Source organism: Pan troglodytes, chromosome 1 (assembly GCF_028858775.2).
Source record: "Pan troglodytes isolate AG18354 chromosome 1, NHGRI_mPanTro3-v2.0_pri, whole genome shotgun sequence".
In the NCBI taxonomy this organism is placed as follows: domain Eukaryota; kingdom Metazoa; phylum Chordata; class Mammalia; order Primates; family Hominidae; genus Pan; species Pan troglodytes.
The window spans coordinates 90,033,022-90,047,665 of NC_072398.2; the positions used below are offsets into that span (position 1 = coordinate 90,033,022).

General features: G+C 39.7%; 1 protein-coding gene across 3 annotated transcripts in view; it reads left to right on the forward strand.

Moving 5' to 3' along the window:
- Positions 1-14,644, forward strand: part of AIM2 (absent in melanoma 2) — a 132,423-nt gene that overhangs the window by 17,194 nt on the left and 100,585 nt on the right. The gene's annotated exons all lie outside the window — the stretch shown is intronic.

A 14,644-nucleotide genomic window follows, 5' to 3' on the forward strand; every position in this document is an offset into this window, starting at 1 on the left:
ACCCTGCGCTCACCCCTCTTAGGCTTGGGGTGGAGGGAGGGGAGTCGGACAGGGCCATGGGCCAGCTGGCGAGTGCGGCCACTGCAGGCCTGGGCAAGGGCGTGCCCACTAGCCTGAGGTCCTCCAGCTCCGCCCTCCATCCTTTGGCAACTGGGGATCCCCTTAAGCCCTGGGGTCCCCCACCAACCATGTACCCAGGGACATCTCTCCAGTGGATAACTACTAACTCTCAGCCTTCTCCTAAACACTAACATCCCTAATTCCTCTTACCCAAGAGCCCATAGTTATCTGTCCAGCAACAATTTGTGGCCCCCGGCCTTAAGCCCTGGGGTCCCCCTATCAACAGTGTACCCAGGGACACCTGTCCAGTGGATAATTGCTAACTCTCATCATTTTCCTAAACCCTAACATCCCTGATTCCTCTTACCCAAGAGCCCATAGTTATCTGTCCAGCAACAATTCGTGGCCCCAGGCAATCTCCCTTGAAAGGCATTTTCCAACAAACTCCCAGGCCTTGGGAACCAATGTCTCCCTCAATCTCATGTCAAGGAAATAACTCACCCTCTGAAAACATGATTTCACCCCAGACTCTTGCCCAATCTGGCAGCCTAACAAAGCAACTCAGTCGTTTTCTTTCTTAACCCTCCCTATTACATCCCTTTAACCCCCAGTCCCTTTCTCCAATACGTTTTCTTCTTTCTTGTTCTTTTGCAGGATCTCGCCCATCTCAAGTTTGAGTTAGTAAGGTTCATGGATGAAGAGTCTGATCTAGAAACCCTCCAAGGACCCCTGCGTCTGTGACCAAAGCTGCTGTCATTCCTGAGGCCAGATATAACAAGATGAGAGATGCAGGGTGTTTGTACTTGGTCTTGGCTTAAGTGTCCCAAGTTCCTGGTGTTTGCCATTCTTTGTGACTGAGTATCTCCGAGTCTTGATGTATCTCAGAAAGGGATCTTTCTAAATCAGTTTTACTGAGACTTAGCTTTTGGAAATACATTTCTAAATGTTAGAATTCTAGAATAAAATGATATTAGATATCTAAGAATTCTTAGAAAATGTCTATTCCAACCCCTTAATTATATAGGTACAACTGAGGCTCAAAGGAGGCTAACTGAACCAAGGTTACACTGACAGTTAATAGTAGAAGACACAAGTGTTGGCTGGGATGTGCAACAATATGATTTTAAAGTGTCTTCCAATCCTGTGAGGCTAATATTTTATCCCTAGATGAGGGATTTGGGTGCATGTCTTCTAACTCTTAGACCAGCTCTCTTTGTGTGCTAATGACTGTCTCACTGGGCTAATCCTTAATGTTTGGGTAATCTTTCCTTCTTGAAAACAGAGTTTTTCAGCCCTCTGTGATGTAGTTAATGTCTCTGTCACCCAGAAACTCACGGGCAGGGGTGTGGAAAGTACTTGGTTACCAGTAAAGTCCTATATAAATTACAAGCAATGATGGAGAGGTCAGGGGAAATATTCCCCAGGGAAATCCTTCTGGATTGTCAGGATGCTGCCCCACAGTTTTTCTCTTAGGGTTGTTAGAGTTGATGGTTTCTGGGAGAAGAGTTCTGCCTGCCTCTTGGACATTTCTTGAGTGCCTGGATAGTTAAGATTTTCTTGCAGGGAAGTGTTGACCATCTTTGGCTGTCTGACTTGCCTGACTTGATATATCTCAGTGACTCCAGACCATTCTGTCTCCTAGGGTTTGTTGATATCTTGGAATCTCCAAAAAGTGAAAATAAAGGGGGTACTATATTTGAGGGGTGTGGAAACCTGGATGTAAGAGAGAGAAGAGGCTGGGCTAGGGGGTGGGGGAGAGATATAGGAAAGATTGAACTTTCCCACAGAGGTGGGGCCATGTTGGCATGAAGTTAGTTATGCAGAGAGCAGGCAGTAATGTGGGTGTTTTCAAAACAAATCAGCTTCAGAAGGGAAAGATCAGACTACCCTAGTTAAAGCATCTTAGTGGATAAAGAGTATTATCTTTGCAGCTAGAAGACATCTTAGAGATCATCTAAGTGGGCTTAAGAGAGAACAGGTTAATGGAGGGGGAGGGGAGTGAGAGTGGGGATGGGTGGGATAGGGAGGGCAGGATGTAGGATTAGGTCTCATAGTCTTCTAATTAATCTGTCTTTTCCATCTGCTGCTCTGCAGTGATCCCCTTCTGCCTGACCCCCTTAATTCTGAAATACTTGCTGGTCTGGCCCTACTCTCTACTGTAACTGCATGGGACAAGAACCAAGGGTGAGAGGTAAGGAGGAAAGCTGTTTTGGAGAGAGTATTAAGAGTTAGCAAATGAGACTCTGGAATGCTCTTTTCCTACTGGCTCCTCTTCTCCTTTCTGCATCATCAGCATCAGTTTGGCAACAGTTTAAGTCCTGGGAATAGGAAACAGTCACTGGCTTTTAGAATTATAGAATAAAAGAATGTTAGAGTTGTATGGGACCTTCAAGATTATCTAATTAATACCGCTTGTTGAACAGATGAGGAAAATGAAACTCAGAGAAGCTAAATGACTTTCTGTGTTCATACAGCTAGCTGGTAAAAGGGTTGCCACCACTGGGTGGGGAATGGGAGATAGTACCCTTGGAGGCAGGAAGGATAAGAGGAATCATTCCCAAAACTCCGGAGCGGTGTCCAATTTGAGGAATTCCTCACCCTTGCATATTTCAGAGTGAAAGAGTAGTTTCTCCTACTGATGTGGATGTTAGCATTTGGAATAACTTCTTGCCTGTAGTCATTCTAATGCCCTTTTTACATGTGCACCCAGCATCCTACAGGTGCCCACCGTACTCACTAAGAATATAGTTTTACAAAGAAAGATTGACCTACAAGGATTAACCCCATCATGAAAATAGGTAAAATAAAAGTATCCATGTTGGATTGTGATCTCTATGGTTACTTTCCACTCTGAACGCTGTGACATACAATATGCATTTCCCAGAGACGTGCACAAAGTCTGGAGTAGGTTGTCTGTGGGATTACAGAGCTGGTAGCTACAGTGAAAATCTGAGGAAGCAGGGAAGGGGAGTGGAGAGAAGGCGGGTTTTGCCTTCTAGGTGCCCCTGTCCACTCAGCAACAGCCTGGGTAGCTGGGGGTGTGGAATGTGATGCTGGCACTGGTGCTGGACTAAACGCAGCTGTGTGGGCACTGGGCATTCCTTTCCCCACGCTGCTCCTGCCCGGGAGGGAAAAGGGAAAGAACTCAGCCTGAGTGGGTGAATTTTACATATTCATCAGGGAGAAGATGACAGCACCTGTAGGGAAAAAATTAAGAAGGCTTAATATCCATTCAGATTCTGCTTTGTACTCTAACCCTTTTTTCTCCTCTATGAGTTTTCTGTATCAGCAAATTCTACATAGGTTTCCACATTGCTTTCCTCTTCAATTTTCTACCCAGCTAAACCAGTACTCCTCATACTGCTTCTTACTTCTATTATCCAGTTTTAATTAACACCAACCTTAATAATAACCCCTGTATGCATTACAATTGTAACCTTAATTGAATTGTAATTTCAGTCCTAACCCTAATCTATTATAGGCTCTGACTATTAATCCTAATACCAACCTGAATTTAATCACCAATTTTAACCAGCATCTTGATTCTAACCAGTTTTAAACCAGCAACCAGAGCAGCAACTTGCACATAATAAAAATGATCATAGGTACCATTATTGAGAACCCATCAAATGCCAGATTTTGTGCTGGGTACTTTATGTACACAGTAGCTCACTTAAGTACCAGAAAGTACCTGAGTGTGTCTGGAATGATTAGCTCCCTTACCAAATCAAGGAAACAAAGGTTTAACAAGATTATGTAGTTTGTAAATAGTGAATCCAAATCCAGGTCTACTTGACCTGAAGGCTTGTGCTCATTCTTCTTTCTGTCAATAAATACTTTTTAATTGAACTTCTACTAAAAACTAATACTGATTGGAATGACTTCTAAAAGACTGAGTTTCTTCAAAGCATGTTATTATTGGTTTAGTCTTTTTTTTCTTTTTAAATAGTGATACAAAATACAAACCAACCCAACAAAAGCCCCCAAATCTTCTGGCCCAGAGACCCCACTGACACTTTTAAGACATTAATTTATTTATAAAGTTAAAATATTCAAACTATAAATGGAAACAAACTGAAAACCCTCCTCTTTCCCAGAGTTGCCATATTGCACAACTCCAGGGGGCATTGTTCAAATTGGAGTTGTGCAAAGCAGCAGCACTGCCTCCCATGGCTTACCAGAAAAGCAGATAAAGTCAAGGTAAATATCTACCAAATTAAATCACCCTATATATACATATGACTTAGGCATGAGAATTTCTAGACAAGTTAAATTTATTATTAGCAATAACTATTAAGGGTCAAATTATATACTAAGTTCTTTACATTTATTATCCGTCTTAATATTCACAAGCATGCTGGTCAGTATTCATTACCCCTGTTTTACAGATGATGACAGTGAGGCTTGAAGAGGCAAAATGACTGGTACAAGAGCACAAAGATGGTAAATGACAGACTCGGGTTTCAAATACAGGTTGTCTTACTGCAAACTCTAAATTTTCAGTCATTACACTTAGCCAAGAAGGCTTCTCAGAGAAGAGGTCATATAAGTTTGGTTCTGAAGGAAAGATGGGAGTTGCATGATATTAGAAAAGAGAATGGCCTATGAGACTGTAGATGAACTCAGATCAATATGGGAGGAGATACTCCAAGGGGAAAGGGAGCTAGAAACTAGATTGCAGAAGGAAACGAGTAAAAGTTGAGAGAGTAATGGGGGAGTAAAATAAATATGAGCAGAGACCAGGGACATTTTTTTGTGATAAATTCAGGCAAAAATAAAATCATGTAATAAATAAATGTGTCACTGTTCCTCCAGCTACAGGCTGATTGATGTACTATGGAAAGACAGTAGACACACATAATCATCTGCAAACCAAAATACACATTTTCAGTTACATGGCTATCAGTCGCTTCTCCAACGAAATATCTCTGTATTCTTTCCCTTAGATTCTGTGCTCCAGCAATATCAAATGGCTTGTAATTTCCCAAACACACTATGTTGTTTCATGCCTCAGTGTCTTTGCACATACTATTTTCTATACCTGGATTGCCCATCTCATTAAGCCTGATGAAACTTGTGCTCGCATTTATCCATCCAAACTTTGATGAGGTGTTGCCTCTCTTTGAAGCTTCCTATCTACATATAATCACTCCTTGCTAGGTGCTACCACTGTATTGAATATATATCTCCACTGTTACACTTCTTTGTGTTGCAATGATTTGTCTATGTTTTTCTCCTCCATGTGCTCTTTGAGGGCAGGAATGATATTTTGTGAATCTCATTTATCCGAGTGCTTTGTGTAGAAACTGAAAAAGTATAGATTCTTAGTTAATTCTGAGGTAATCCCAAATGATATGTCTGTAAATACATAGGCTTGACAAATCATTTTATTCCCAGAAGCACATACATGCATATAACTACACTTCATTGGCATACCCTCTGCAGCTATATATGCATGTGATCACATTGATATAATATGCCCCAAAATAAAGTAACTGATCCTAATATACAAATATTTTCATCCACTTACTTGAAGTACGTTTTGTAATTTTTGGAATTGATTTTAGAACCTGCCACAGCCCTTTGCATAACTTCAGTTGTGGAGAATGTTTATCCTTTGAGTCTGGCTTTTAATTTAAAAAATAGCCAGACATCTTTGAGATTCAAGCCTTATGGATAAGTTGGTGGTTCGTGTTGTGTAATATTAACAAACAAGACTTGGCTGTAAAGTAATAGTAAATGACTTATAAGCTGACTTATTTGTTGGTTCTTAAGGCAGTTACCAAATAGGAGTTCTAGAAAGTTTCCGAGCAGTGTCATTCTGGTATATTTGTTAGTATAAACAAAATCAAGCAAAAGTCTTATAATTTTATATCATGCCTGGGAAACAAATGTGTTTGTGTATAAGAACACAAAAAGTTATTATGTCCAGAAGAGAACTTCTTGATCATTTATTCATTCATTTATAGTTTTATTTTATTTATTATTTACTATTTACTTACTAAAAATATTAATTTATTATTATTATCATTTTTGAGATGAGTCTCACTCTGTTGCCCAGGCTGAAGTGCAGTGGTGCAATCTCGACTCACTACAACTCCTGCCCCCCTGGATTCAAGCGATTCTCCTGCCTCAACCTCCCGAGTAGCTGGGATTACACATGGATGCCACCACGCAGGGCTAATTTTTGTATTTTTAGTAGAGAGGGCATTTCACCATGTTGGTCAGGCTGGTCTCAAACTCCTGACATCAAGCGATCCACCTGCCTCAGCCTCCCAAAGTGCTGGGATTACAGGAGTGAGTCAACACGCCTGGCGATTTATTTCATTTTAATTTTTCGTGTCTATGTGCCTGCACAATGCTAGTTGAAATTGTTTTGACCTGGATGTTTTGTTGCAGCCTATTAAAAAATTTATAAGCTCCTAGCTTTTAAAAATATATAGAATAAAATGTTCAGTGGGTGGTCTTACCCTTATTCCCAATTACCACCCCATTTTTGAGACTCATTTTAGCTGTGAAGGATAATGCGAGGGTTGGGGATAGGATAATATTTGGGGATGCAAAATACTTGGTAATTAAGACCAATCTGACAGTCATGGTTTTCTTTTCAGAATCATAAAATAGAAGTGGATGTTAAAAAATGCTACAACAAAATGTCAACGTCTGGTGCTAGTCACTTGAGAATACAAAGATGAGTAAGTCATGAAATCTACCTTCAAGGAACTCATAGTTCAGTAGAGAAGATAAGCTTGCGAATACACAATCACTACATCATGTGATAAGTGCTACAGGAAAATTATGTATAAGGCACAGTGAGAGAAGAGAGGAGGCAAAGAGTAAATTTGTGAAAAACCTTAAGACTAGGTGTGGGGCAGGTTAAGGGATGAAAGACATTACAAAAGAGGGTATGGCATATGCAAAAACACTAAAACAGGAAGCAGCATGGTTAGTCGTGGCTAAATTTTGAAAGAAATTTATGCTAGAGATTGCTCTTTATTCTGCAGACAAGGAGTCAAGGAAGGATTTTAAGCAGGGAAATGTCAGTGCCAGATTTACATTTTAGAGCGATAACTCTGGCAGTAGTGGATGGATGGATTGGAGGGATACACATCATTTGATACAGAAGCCTGACCCTTCTGGAGACCCAAATCCAGTACCATGAGATTAAATAGGACCCAGTGAGTGTGGTCCTGTCTTAGCTCCTATGGGTAAGGTAGAGATAGCACGCAGAACACTGTTACAGGACCCAGACACCAATACGCAGGGTGGACAGTGCTGTAGGGCACACAGATGCTGACAACTGTGTGCAGCGACATAAGGTTTTGTAGAGTAAAGCGTGAAGGATTATGAGCACTGTCCCAGTTTGCCAGGGACTGAGTCGTTTTTCAGGACTTTCAGTGCTAACATCGGGAAAGTCCTGAGCAAACTGGGATGGTTGGTCACCCTAAGCAGTTCCTGACAGAAAAAGCCTTCCCTCAGTAGCACCTGTTACCCAGACCATCTCCCTGGCAACGAGCTGGGGGTCATCTCTAGGGCAGATTGGAGGGGGAGGAAAGCCAAGTGAGGTTTTTTTTTTTTCCGTTTCAGGGGAGGGTAGAGGTGGGAAAGGGGTAGGGGGTGGTGAGTCAGAATAGCTAGGCCAATTGAATGGGAGGAGAGAGAAGAAGAAAGGCTAAGTAGGAGGCAGAATGTGGAGGTTTTTTTCTTATCCAGGATCCTACCTTCATTCTCTGAGATCTTGGGCTCTTTCTGGTGGTAAGGAACATTGCAGGCTCAAAACAGCAAGCATTACAAAGAGTGAATGTGAATATATTTAGCTTTTTATTTACCCATAGGTTTCATATGTTCATGCATGTATTTATGTATTCAGCATTAATGGAGTGCGTACTATGCACTTGGCACCTTGCTTATGCTCTATCATTTAGTCTTATGCACAACCCCATGACTTGTAGGTAGTATTATTCTCATTTTACAGATGAGGAAAATGAGGCTCAGGAATTTTGTAACTTCCTACAAGTCACACCTTAACTGGTGGGGCTGAGATCTTAATTTAGGTGTGTCTCTAAAACTTGGTCATGCCAGTAAACCAGCATACCCATCTGTGCCTGATCCAAACAGTTACCTGGAGCCACCTGTTACAAATGATACAGATGCTTAGGATATTTCGGTTCTAGGTTAATAATAAAGATTCCTGACCATAGTGCTAACAGGTGCTCCCAGGTGATTCCTATGCCCTGACAAGCCTGAGAAATGACTCACCATAGCCTGGGTCTACTGACAAGAGCTCATTAGCTCCTGAGGGAACCATACGTGTAAGTAGCTCATTAGAACACAGTTGTGTTAAGGTGTAAAACCAAAAAATATCACTGAGTCTTTCAACAAATTTTCTTGACTCTTCCTCTCCAGCAATTGCTGACCTTGTTTGTAAGATCCTGTGTAATCTGGCGTTTCCCTATCTCTCTAACCTCATGTAGCCCCATGGCCACAGTATCTGTTTTTTGTTTGTTTGTTTGTTTCTTGTATCTCCACCACATCAAGCCCATTCCCATTCTATGCCATTGCACTGGCTCTTCCTTCTGAACCAGAACGCTCCTGCCCTGCTTCATGCTAAGCCACTTCTGCTTTCACATCTCAGCCTAAATTAACTTCCTCAAAAAGGCCATCTCATTCCCTTGCAATCACTTGTCATTTTCTTCTATTTTCCTAATAATTTATCTTTTGTTTATTATTGTCTTTATTCCTTCTCCCAGTAAATCTAAATTCCATGAGGAAACAAACCCTGTCAACTTTGATCAAAGTCGAGTTGCCAGGAACTTAGGGGATATTGCACATAACAGTAGCTGGCACATAATAGGTGCTTATTAAATGCTGGTTTATTTAGAGAAGAGCGTTCACATTCTTTGATTTTACACTTTGATTTTTACAAGCAAGAACTTTTGTCTTAGGTCCAAAGTAAACCTCCTACTGCCATTTAAGACTTTTTTTCTCTGGTTCATGAAATAAGATATCTCTTTCTTTTTATGAGCCTCTATATAATGTCCCTCTAGAGGATTTAAGACTGTTATTAAATTGCCCCTTAACCTCCTCTACATTAGGTGAAATGTCCTAATTCTTAACCTTCTGCCATTTCTTTTATCATTTTAGTACTTTTTCTCTGATCCTTTTCACTTAAATAGTTGTGTTCAGGACAGGTCCAGTAGGTGAGTGAGGCTATGGCTGATGGTCATGAGTTGAACATGATAAGCTATGATATGCTATTCCATGCCCTCTTGTATGTTTTTTACTGTTCTTTATTTTTAATCTGTTTCTTTTCAGATTATTTTTAATCTGTTTCTTGTGGTGCATTTTGGTCTTAAAATCTTTTTAAACCCTAAAATCCCAGAGCTTGCTATTACTGAAAGTAGTATGCCCTAGCAAGGTGACATCTGTTGAGGTTTGCCACCAGTTTCCAGTCCCAGGGCTTCCTTGTGGACCGCTGTGCCTGTGTGCCCATACCTGTCAGGCTGATGACTGCTGCTGCTATTCCTTGTGGCTAAGCCAAGAATGGATGCAGATACATTTAGTGTTCTCACCATGTTCACAAAAGGCCATAGCTTTTTTTCATGTGGACTATGAAGGCCTAGGAAAGACTGTGTGTGCTGCTTTGAGAAAGTTAACCAGGTTCTGGGCCCAGCTCCAAGGAGACACTTCTGACTCATTGGAAAGGCAGAAGAGTGCAGGAGAGTGAGAAAGCCTGGATTTAGAAAGTGGACTCATCTGGGCTTAAATACCAGCTGTGCCACTTATGTCATTTGAGATCAGTCTTTTCATGTGTTAAACATCAGACATTGTTATTGTCTATCTTGTAGGCTTGTAAAGATTATTAAATGAGGACATTTATGTAAAACTCCTAGCATATAACCCAATACATGTTTGTTAGTTACCTTTCTCTGTGACCTCTTCACCCTAGAGCAGGGAGATGTTCCTCTGTTTCTCTGAGTGTACCATAGAATCTTGCCCTGTGTTCACTGTCCGAGTATAAAGCACTGCTTGGATCTAGATTTTCAGTTCCAATAACTTTTTTCACTTTCGCCAAGGTCTCTCTGTTAACCTGCTCTCTACTACCCTCGTGTGGCCACCCTGACCCTTTGTCATTCCTGATCCTCTGCTCCCTCAGTGTGGTGACTTTGCTGTAATGCAGCCTCTCCCAGACTTCTTGGCAGACCCAACTCCCACCTCCTCCAAGTTTTAACACACACCTGAAACATTTTTCAGTTTAATTTTAGTCTTCTCTTCTCAGGTAGTGTTATCTCAGTTCTTCTAACCTTTTCTCACTTCTTTTTAATATTTACCGATCTGTCAAAGACTGCATGAATTCTTTCCTGCATGTTGAGAGTTTGGACCCAGTGAGGTCTCCTCAAGCTTCAGATCACATTATCTGTTTCCTTGCTCAACACCAAGTTCCCTTTCCCATGAATGACGAAAAAACAATGTACAGTTGACCCTTGAACAACATGGATTTGAACTGTGTGGATCCACTTATACGTGGATTTTTTTTTTCAATAAATACAGTTTGCCCTCTGTATCTCCAGGCTCCATATCTGCAACCAAACAATATTCTCCAGATGGGCAAACTGCAGATATGGAGGGCAGACTTTTTCTATATGCCAGTTTCCTGGTTCTGCTGGTTCCACTGTTTTCACAGGGTCAATTGTAGATCTTGAGTATGTGCAGATTTTGGTATCCTGTGGCAAGGGTGTGGGCGTCCTGCAGCCAATCCCCAGCAGATACTGAGGGATGACTGTATTGTCATAGATTATTTAATCATAAAAAGCTCTATTTTTTCCCCCTGCAAACTCAAATCTGTTTAAGTTAATAAGGAAAAGTATACCTATTCTTGCCTTGTTAAAGGGTAATGATGGATCTTGGATAGACCCAGAATGTTAGCACTTCAAAGTGAGGATGTGTAGACAAAGAATATAACTGCTTTATCCCTTTCCTAATTGCATGGCATCTCTAGCACAGGGAATGAAGGATTATTTAGGATAGAATCAGTATACTGGTTTGAAAAGCTTTGTGGATGAAAAATAAGGGGAATCAATTTGATGAGATGGCTAGTTTAAACCAAATTTGGGAGGTGGGATTTGAAAACTAGACACTGAAGAGCTTTATCTTTATCCCAATGTCAGTTGGAAAAAAAATTGTAGCAGGACGTTATGTTGTTGAATTGGTATTTAAATATTAATTCTCAGATTCAGTGTGGTAAAGATGGTAATTTTTAATTTATAAATTTGATGCAATACTATGCTAAATTCCAATAAGATATTTTATGGAACTTGACTAGCCTATTCTAACATTCCCTTGGAAGATAAAGTCAAGAGTAAATAGCCATAATTTTTTAAACACATGGGGCTAAGGGGGAGGATGATTTTCTAGCTATCCTAAGCAACTTTAAAATTATAGCAATTAAAACATGAAATCTTGGCACAGGAATACATAAATAGAACCATGGAGCAGAAGAGAGAGTGTAGTTACAAACCAACTTGGAAATTTAGTGTATGAAGAGTGCTACCTTCATTATATACTACACTTCTAATCAGTGACTAGAGGGTTGTACTGTTTAAAGACATTAGAATAATTGGTTATCTGTTTGTCAGTTGGTATGGGATAGGTTTAGCCTTTCCTTATGCCATATACGACAATATATTTCAGGTGGACTTGTGCTAAATTTTATAAACCAAACAACACTAAAAATGTTTGTAAAAACTGTCGAAAAATATACTCAATCTTAGAGTGGGAAAGACCTTCCTAAGCAAGACACAACACCTAGAATCGATAAAGGAAAGGACTGATAAGATTTACTGCATAATTTTTAAAACTGATATAATTGCAGACCCATAGACAAAATGTAAAAGTAAGTCACAGACTGGGAAAATTTTATTTGCAATATATATGCCAAAGTATCAAAATTGCTAACATGCAAAATAGTCAGCAAATAAACATAAAAAAGACAAACAGTCCAAGAGAAAATTGGGCAAAGGATATGAGTACGAATTCTCAGAAAAAAAATACGGTTGTCTAATAAACATTTGAAAAGATGATCAACGGCATTTGGATTTTGAGGAATACAAGTTACAGCACCAAAGAGATCCTAGACTGTTAAAAAGCATCAAAGAACCCATCAGATTGTTAAAAAATTAAAATGATGGATAATACTCAGTGTTGGCAAGTGCTTAGGGAAATAGGCACCTTTATATATTGTTAGGGAGGATGTAACTTGGCACAGCCTTTTTGGAGATATTTTGGCAGAATGCATCAGAATTAAAAATAGAAATACCAGCAGTGCTATTTCTACAAATTATGCTATAGATCTGTTCACACATGAGTGCTCTGATTTATGTGCAGAGATATGCATCACATCATTTTTTTCCAGTAGTGAAAAATTGAAGACAACATAAATATTCATCAATAGTGAATTGGATAAATAAATTATGCTATATCATACTTTGTAATAACACATTGCAGTTAAAAAGAATGAGGTAAATTTATATCTACCAACATGGAAAGATACAGAAGGTATGTTGTTCAGTGAAGATACAAAGAAAATACACATACTGCTATCCCTTTTGTGTAAAATGGGAAAAAAGCCTAAAACATATACATATGTATATGTAAAATCTTATATGCATATAAATACGTGTTTAAGTAAGTGAATAGTTACTTACTGGCTGTGTGACTTCAGGCAAGATACTTAACCGCCTCAGCATTTTTTTTCATTGTGTGGAAAATAGAGATAATTTTACATGACCCCTAGGGTGGTATGATGTGAAAATTAAATAAATTAATCTATTTAAATTGCTTTAAATAGCACCTGGCACATAGTAGGCACTTGAGTGTTTCTATTGTTCAGATGCATATTAAACTTGGAAAATTATTTTCTGGGCCAGGAGTGAGACTTAAGTCATAAGGGGGACTATAATTGTCCATATTATATACTTCATATTTTTATGATAATGGTGTGCCTATGTATTGAATGATTAATTTTTTTTAAATTAAACGCTTATTCTAAGAATATGAGTTAAAAGATGATTATAGAAGTCCAGGGACAAAGTAAAAGAGTCCTGAGCGAGGGCAGTGGAATTGGGAATGGAAAAGAGGTGCTGCATTTGGTGTTGGTTATGGGAAGCAAGACAGAGGGAGAAGGCTGAGGCAGCTCTCAGTTTTGGCTTTTGAGTGACTTGGAAAATGCTGAACCATGAAAAGAAATAGTGGAATTAGGAGAAGCTTTTTGTGGGGTGTAGTATTTTGGAATGAAGGAGGATTAGTGTCTTACTTGAGGCTGCTAAAACAGAATACCATAAACTATGTGGCTTAAACAACAGACTTTGGTTTCTCACAATTCTGGAGGCTGGGAAGTCCAAGATCAAGGTACTGGTGGATTTGATTCCTGTTGAGTGTCCTCTTCCTGGTTTGCAGACAGTCACCTTCTCAATGTGTCTTCACATGGTGGAAAAAGAGATTGTTTCCCTGTGTCTCTTCTTATAATGACACTAATTCCATTTATTAGGGTTCCACCTTCACGACCAAATCACCTCTCATAGGACTCACATCTAAATACATGAGGGATTAGAGTGTTAACATCTAAATTTGCAGGAGACATAATCAATTCGTAACAATTTTGTTAGATTACATTGAGTTTAAGCTGAGGGCAACCCATCAAGTAGGAAATATTGAATAGACTGGTTATGAAAACTGGAGCTCTGGAGAAAGTTGAATGTTCTACCACTTTGAAGTAGACCAGCAGAAGAAGCCTAAAGTTCTCAGTGTCATTTTAAGAGTTCCCATCTAATATTTGCATTACAAAAATCAAGAACTGTGGTATTATAGGATGATATGTGGCTAGGAGGACAAAGACCTGTTCTAGTGGTTTTGATTGTTGATTCTTTTTCTTTGGTAAACATACATTGAACAACTACCATGTGCCAGGCACTGCCCAGACTATCAAGGGTAAAAAAACTCAAGTTTCTCTCTCTCTGGTAGGAACAGAGATTCACAAAATTGAGTACATTACAGAGTGCTCAGTCCTCTGATAGCCATACACACAGGGTGCAGTAATGGTGTGAAGATGGGTGTGATCCAGTCTGCTTGGGGTTGTGGTGGATGTCAGGGAAGATATTATAAAAAATGAGGTGATTGAAACTGAGTCTTCAAAGAGGAGGAACAGTATTCCAGACAGATGTGAGGGTGGAGACAGGAGAAAGGCATTCCAAAAAGAGAAACCGTTGCAGCGTACCAAGTCATATTAGTATGGAAAAGGAACCTTTTTTTTTTTTTCATTTTGAGAACTCTAAGTACTTATTGTAAAATGTAAGCTGAGAGGTGAGGCTGGGGGATAATAGTAACTGATGTTGCAAAAATGGACAGGAATCAGATCACAGATGGCTTTTAGTCTCTTCTTTAGACAAGAGAGAACTTTAAGGGGTTTTGCCTTCAAGAAAAATTATAATTGCTCTGTTGGTGGTGTGGCTGATTGGCAGAAAGGGAGCAGGGATGGTTACACATAGACAAGTGAGGGATTATTAAAATATCAAATAGTCCTGGCTGC